Source organism: Neophocaena asiaeorientalis, unplaced genomic scaffold, assembly GCF_003031525.2.
Source record: "Neophocaena asiaeorientalis asiaeorientalis breed wild unplaced genomic scaffold, Neophocaena_asiaeorientalis_V1.1 scaffold16, whole genome shotgun sequence".
Lineage (NCBI taxonomy): Eukaryota > Metazoa > Chordata > Mammalia > Artiodactyla > Phocoenidae > Neophocaena > Neophocaena asiaeorientalis.
In genome coordinates, this window is record NW_020175446.1 from 3,795,656 (window position 1) to 3,803,252 (window position 7,597).

The following is a 7,597-nucleotide window of genomic DNA, read 5'->3' on the forward strand; positions in this document are numbered from 1 at the left end:
CACTATGCTGTACATCTGAAACTAACACAACATTGTAAATCAACTATACTCCAATATAATTAATTAAAAAATAAAATAAATTTTAAAAATAAAAAATTTTTAAAAGAAACTTAGGTGGTTTTTGATATCACTGGACTTTATATTAGGTGGACAGGGAGAGAAGCATTCCAGTTCCAGAAGATCATCATAAAATTCTCTGTAATAAATAAAATACTCTGTAGGTGGAATGAGAGATTCCACAAAGAAAATCTGTAGTAAGTGTTTGGTCATTTAATGATATCCCACTTTCAGAAATGACTCCCAGTTGCTGGCAGAGAATAGGGAAGAGGTTTGGGGAAGGAAGAAGCTGAAATTCAAATATTTTCCTCGTGGCCTGCATATCAAACTCCGGTTGAAATTCCTAAACCTCTGAGGTTTTAACCGGAGGGGCAGCTTCCCGGAGGTACCACCAGTTCTGTGAGATTCTGTAAGAAGGATGTAACTTCTTCCCTCGCCCCCTGTTTGCGAACGCCTATTTTTTTACATAAAGTCCCCACTCCCACCCCACATTTTAAGTATCGCCTTTATAGAAATGTAAAAACATCTAAAGCTCTTCTGGTAACGTTGGTTGGAATCGAACATGGAGAAGTGCTGGTTCACAGAGACCATCGTCGGTGGAGGGCGGAGAGAGACGGTGCAGGGAGGGGTGGGGGGAGGCGGCAATGGGAGGTGGCGGGTGGCAGAAGGAACTTACTCTTGAGGCTTGTCTTGGGCGCCGTAAGACCAGGAACTCTCCACGCACGCCTGCCCGCCAGAGCCTGCAATTTCTGTAGGGGTCTTATGGGGGTCAGTGCCGTCCCCATCTCCGTGGTCTCGGCATCACCTGCCCACTGAGGGCTGGGCTGAGGGGACAGTGGGCAGAGCTGCATCCCCAGGACGGGCGGGGCAGGGAGGGGCTGGAAGCCTGGAGCTGGGATCCAGCCCTAGGGTCACCCAGAGGTCGTGCGCTCCCAGGGACCGCCCCACAGAGGGGTGCTGGTGGTCTGTGCACTGCAATTTGTGATCCGGCCCCTGGGTCAGTTTCAGACTGAAAACAGTTCTAGCCTGTAGCCCTCCTTTTTTCACCCCATTTGAAGGAGTGTTGCCGAAATCCGGCCTCTGTGCACCGGTGCCGGGCTAAATCTCGGAGACAGAGTTTGGGGTGAGGTGGAAAGAAATAGCTCTATTGCTTTGCCAGGGGAAGGGGGCCACAGCGGGCTACTGCCCTCAAGACTGTGTGTCCCCCCTGGCGGGGTAGTGCGGAGTCTTACAGTGTTCAAGGAGCAGGGCGTGGTCAGCTCGTGGACATTCTTCTGATTGGTTGGTGGTGAGGTAATGGGGAATCAGCATCATCGGCCTTCTGGCGCCACCCGGTCTGCGGTCTACGTGCTGGTGGGCGGCGTGCGGTTAACTTCTTCCACCTGCTGGGAGTTTCAGTATCTGCAAAACAGCTCAAAGAACATGGCTCAGAGTGTTATCTGCAGTCCTTGAGGAAGAGCTAAACGTCCTTGACTTTGTTCGGTGGCTAGAGTATTATTATTTCGTCTTGCTTGACTATTTTCCTTTCTTTCTGCGTTTTCTCGCTTCTCTGATGAAATTTGTTCTTTGACCAAAGTTTTTCTACAGACAAAAGGCAGGTGGAGGACACAGGTGGGGGTCTGTTCTGGGAAGGCCTCGTAGGGTCCTGCTCGGTTACAGGAGACGAATAAGAGGTTCAGAGTGTGGAAGAACAGAAAGCAGAGAAAAAGTTGAGTCCAGGGTGAAGCCGTTTACATCCACTGGAAATCTCTGCCCCTCTTCCTTTTCAAGAGGATATATTGGGCATCTTTGGTGTTCAGATGTGTGTAAGGCTCCAGAAAAAACTGTGAATGACACCCCATGCTCTTACCTCCTGGGGGGAGGGTTGTCCCCACTTCTCAGCTATCTCAGCCCTGTCACCATTCAGTTGCACAAAACTGTTTCCAATGAAAGAGTTGGCTTTTGTGAGTCTACCTGAAAAGATCCCAAAGAGAAATAGCCTCCTTTAAGATCCTGACTATACTGGGAAAACAGGAGGCTTAACTGGTGTTGCAAAATCACTATTACACATTTTTACCACTAACTGTTTACAAAGATTTTAGATTTTTGGTGACAGATATTCTTTAACAAAACATTTTATAATGAATACTTCGGAATGGTTCCTGTCTCTTTTCCCAAATAAATATTTACCTTGATTTCTGCTCATATTAACATAAAGATTTTTCTCCGTCACCATCCTGAATACTATGACTTGCCTCCAGCAAGAATTCTGGTTTTATCAACTCAAGCCCATGGGGGAAAATGTGTCCTTTTATTTAGCTTCTCAGGTGCTAATCAGCTACTAATTGCCTTGAACCCTATCGACCTTCTCCCACCGCTTTCACCATAGAGATTAATGAGTGACATTATATAGAGAGCAATTTCATGCGCTGAAAAGAATGGGTTCATGCATTATTCACTCCACATAAATACATGCACTTTTATTTGGAGCTTTCAAAGTTCTCAGAAAGAAACATGGAGGAGACATACAATCTGACAAAGGCAAGAATTGGGACAGAAAAATTATATTCGAAGGAAATGGAGAAAAACAGACCAATCTGGGCAGAAATGAAGCTGCTGGAAAGGAAGTAAGAACACGAGGAAAGACGAGACCAGTAAATGCCTCCAAGTGTCTGTTAGACTCATAATGTGGACCACGACCTTGACCTCTTGACCCCTGGGCAGTCCTCCCTGCTGGGTCCCAGTGAGGACACCCGCAAAGACCAATCCAGGAGATGGGCCCTCTAGGGCCATCCTGACACCAGTCCCACCCTCTCTGGCTTTCTACTCTACCAGCCAAGTCAGTCCATTTTAGGTACCAAAAACTTGCGTACTTTTGTGACATAAACAGCATAGCCTCAAAACCTATACAAATAACAAACACAATACAAAACCTATACCCAAAAAAATGAGAAAATTACAAGGAAAATGGTCAAATCTACAGTCACGGTGGAGATTGTAATTTACCACTCTTCACAAATGATAGAACAAGCAGAAAAAATAATTAAAGGATAGAGAAAATGTAAACAAAACAATAAACAAACTCATGAGCATATATTGAACCCTGCACCCACCGATCAGAAAATACATTTTCTTTTCAAGTACACATGGAACATTGATAAAACCTGATTAGGCAGGGACCTCCCTGGCGGTCCAGTGATTACGGCTCCGTGCTCCAAAGGAAGGGGGCACGGTTTCGATCCCTTGTTGGAGATCCCTCATGCCGCATGGTGAGGCCAAAAAAAAAAAAGCTGCTTAGTAAGTGCTGAGTAGCACAGAAATTCTCCACCAGTGTCATTGAATCGACCATGTTCTTTGACCATAAAGCAAGAAAATTAGAAGTAAACATCCCAAAAGTACAACAAAAAGAGAGCCATATACTTGGAACTTAAAAGCTTCTGAGCGTCAATGCAAACAAAGCTTTGCGAGTCAGCATTCTTCTCCTCTCCTCCTGGAAATCATAAAAAAGCAATAAGGAGAACAAAGCCATCTTGTAAACTCCATTTTTTTTCCAGCCAAACTAGGAGACAGATCCAACCCACAGACTGCAAATTATGTATACACTGCAAAAGGGACTCCCTGGTGGCGCAGTGGTTAAGAATCTGCCTGCCGATGCAGGGGACGTGGGTTCGAGCCCTGGTCCGGGAAGATCCCACATGCCACGGAGCAGCAAAGCCCATGGGACACAACTACTGAGCCCGCGTGCCTAGAGCCCGTGCTCCCCAACAAGAGAAGCCACTGCAATGAGAAGCACACACACCGCAACAAAGAGTAGCCCCCGCTCGCCACAGCTAGAGAAAGCCCGCGCGCCGCAGCAAGGACCCAACGCAGCCAAAAACAAAAATAAATAAATAAATTTATAAAATTAAACAAAATAAAAAGAACAAGAGGGCACAGCAGCAAGAGGTGAATGTTAAAAAGCAGCAGCACAAACGCACCTTCTGAGGGTGAAGGAACAAGGCACCAGTTTCTATCCGTTCTTTGCATCGTGGGTGGGAGCCGAGAAGAGCACGGCTGGCCGGGGGAGACCCCCATGGTGGCGCAGGTAAACCAAAGCGTCAGGAAGCACTCAGGTGAGGCAGGTGTGCTGTCTGTCTCCGCAGCAGCCAGAATTTGTCCCTAAGTACGAAAACTACACCAGACAGCATTATTCCCATGAGACTTCCTGAGGAAATTAATAAAGGCTGAAATTCAGCCAAATGAGTTAGGCAACTAACAGCGAAAACAAAAACCCCTGTGGTGTTTAAGTAAAGAGCTAAGACATAAACAAATACCAGGACTAGGGTGCTAGACTGTGATACGTATGTTGCAGGCCCTGAAACAACATGGAAAGCGTCCAGTTAGGAGAAGTGTGGCCGAAAATGGAAAAAAGATGGGAAATGAGAACAAGTTCATTGAATGCTTAACCCTCAAGAGCTGGTGGGAGGAGGAGTTCAAATATAGCTTAAAGCCGATAAGGTAATTAAAGCATAAACACATATAATAGGACTTCCCTGGTGGCGCAATGGTTGAGAGCCCGCCTGCCGATGCAGGGGACACAGGTTCGTGCCCCGGTCCGGGAAGATCCCAAATGCCGCGGAGCGGCTGGGCCCATGAGCCATGGCCACTGAGCCTGTTCGTCCAGAGCCTGTGCTCTGCAGTGGGAGAGGCCACAACAGTGAGAGGCCCGCATACCACAAAAAAACAAACAAACAAAAAAAACCATATATAATTGTACAAGACAAAACTAGGAATAATCATATTAATAAGTATAAAGTAAGCGGCTGCAGAGTGAGATTGGGGAGGCAGAGTAAACACCCTAATTGTATCATTGTTCTTTGAAGGGAACTGATACATGTTAGTTAAAGAAATGGAGTCCTGAGGTAATTATAGGATGGTGTAAAAGTAACCTTTGAATAAAAATACCAGCGTTACTAATTAACAAAATAATTAAGCAGAGAAAGGAAGCAAAGAGATCACGTAGTTAATAGTTAAAAATACGTTTTTAATGGACTATCTTTTAGTGCAATTTGGAGTTTACAGCAAATTGGAGCAGAAAGTACAGAGGGTTCCCTCACCCTCCCCACGTGCACAGCCACCCCTCCTGTCAACATCAGTGACAGAGAACCCAGCAAGCGTAATCACCCAAAGTCCACAGTTTACATTAGGGTTCACTGGGTGTGCGTTCTACGCGCTTTGACAGATGCATCATGACGAGTGTGTGGTCAGTCCACTGAGAATGGCTGCTCCCTTGCCCTCTGTCCATCCCCTGCCAGGCCAGGACCTGCTTCACCTACACCTCCCCACACGACTGACCTTCCTACCTACTTGCCCCAGGTCCCAGCTGCTGTTGGTCCTTATCAAAGGGGCGGTGAGCAGTGGGTCACCCCTGCCGATGTCCCTGGTGACTAATGCGTCCACCCGATGTCCATTCCCCTGTAACTGGTGATCTCCTTGTCCCCGTCCGCCCCGCGCCCCTGCCCCCCAGGAGCAAAGACAGCCACCTTGTCCTGCCTACCATCCGCTGCCCACGGTGGGTGTCACTCCAGGAACTTACGTTCCCCCACCCGTGAAACCATTGCTGTCACGGATGCTGACTCCGGGCTCTTTCTTCGGTCTTGAAGCTGGGCAAGCGCAGACCTTGTAGGTGCCCCGTAGACCTGCAGCCCGACAACATGTATCCATCACTGTCGTGTCATACAGAGTATTTTCACTGCCCTAAAAATCCTCTGTGCTCCACCTATTCATCCCACCTTCCTCCCCACCCCTGAGGACCCTCGATCTTATACCGTCTCCGGAATGTCAGCTGGTAGGAATCATGGAGGGACTACAGTGGGGTATTTCCCTTCCTCTGGATCAGTTAGGCTCTGATATAAGCCCAGCAGGTTCTGGTCAAATAATTTCTCCTGGGCTTCCCTGGTGGTGCAGTGGTTGAGAGTCCGCCTGCCGATGCAGGGGACGCGCGTTCGTGACCCGGTCCGGGAAGATCCCACAACTTTCTTTACTTAGCAATATATTATTACTATTTTTCCATGTCAAGAAACAGTGCCCTTTAAAATAATTTAAATGGATGCATACTATTCTCTTCCATATATTTAGAAAAATAGTACCATAATTTACTTAACCAATCCTCTACTGATAAAATTTTTAATTATTTAAAAGTGTTCCACCTTTATAAGTAAGGCTATGATAAATGTACTCACACATATATCTTTATACAACTTTACAATTATTTCCTTAGGATAAATTCATAGAAGTAGAATTACTGAAATATGCCTCATTTTCAATGCTTTATTTAGAAAAATGACCAACCTACAGAAAAGTTGTAAGAACAGCACAAGAATCCTTACACCATTCATCTAGACTCACCAACTGTTAACATTTCTCTCCATTTACCTGTACTTCTCTCTCTTTCTCTCTCTCTCTCTCTCTCTCTCTCTACACTGAGCCTGTGCGTCCGGAGCCTGTGCTCCACAGCGGGAGAGGCCACAGCAGTGAGAGGCCCGCGTACTGCAAAAAAAAAATTAAAATAAAAAAATAATTTCTCCTGAGGGCAGACATTGCTAAGAACAGAGTGCTCTGGCGTATTTTAAACCACTCCTTTTCCCTGCTCTTGCTGTAAGCACGAGGGAGTTTTTCCCTGATATTCGCTGTGAGCACCTGGGAAAGGTCCACAAGGGAAAACTCACAAAAGGGTAGGGGCTCCCGATGACTGGGTTCCTCAGACAGCTGGACTGGGAATGGAAGTCCTCCCCTCGGTGTGGAGTCCTTTAAATTTACCTTTTTCAGTCCATAGCAAATCAAATACACTAAAACAATAATGATAATGTGTATAGAAAATCCATTACATAACGAATAAGGTATATCTTATTGATATATCTTAAATTCTATACCCAATAATGGAAAATAACTTTCCTTTTTAAATGCCATAAACCATCAACTCAAGAAGAGACCATCTGTTAGGACTTGTTATATGTTATCAATAATCAACACATTAAAGGTGAACTTTCCTACAATTGGTGGCAGAACTGTAGACTCTCCAATGGAAATGTATAAAATTTAGTCACTACACAAAGTTGTAGATTCATTCCTAGAATAGTCAAATTCATAGACATAAAATAGAACGGTAGTTTCCAGGAGGAGGGAAGAATGGGAAATTGGCGTTTAATGGATATAGAATTTCAACTGGGGAAGGTAAGTCCTGGAGATGGATGGTGGTGACGGTTGCCCAACAATGGAGATGTACTTAATGCCACTATACTGTACACTGAAAAATGGTTAAAAGGGTAAGTTTTTTTTTTTACTGTACGCGGGCCTCTCACTGTCGTGGCCTCTCCCGTTGCGGAGCACAGGCTCCGGATGCGCAGGCTCAGCGGCCATGGCTCACGGGCCCAGCCGCTCCGCGGCATGTGCGATCTTCCCAGACCGGGGCACAAACCCATGTCCCCTGCATCGGCAGGCGGACTCTCAACCACTGTACCACCAGGGAATCCATGTTCTTTTAATATTTTAAATATTAAATATTTAATATTTAAATGCTTGT

At 45.9% G+C, this 7,597-nt stretch overlaps 1 long non-coding RNA gene across 3 annotated transcripts; it reads right to left on the minus strand.

The window, feature by feature from the left end:
- Window positions 1–1,195: 1,195 nt before the first annotated feature.
- On the minus strand, window positions 1,196–5,983 carry LOC112415197 (uncharacterized). 3 transcript variants are annotated; one of them, XR_003006296.1, is made up of 4 exons: window positions 5,844–5,983; window positions 5,612–5,714; window positions 4,014–4,207; window positions 1,196–2,010 (listed from the first exon to the last, which is right to left on the minus strand). It is a non-coding gene; the product is annotated as an uncharacterized LOC112415197 (long non-coding RNA). The 3 variants fall into 3 exon arrangements; XR_003006297.1 differs by having other exon boundaries at window positions 1,196–1,458; window positions 1,907–2,010; window positions 5,612–5,983; XR_003006295.1 differs by having other exon boundaries at window positions 5,612–5,983.
- Window positions 5,984–7,597: the final 1,614 nt, after the last annotated feature.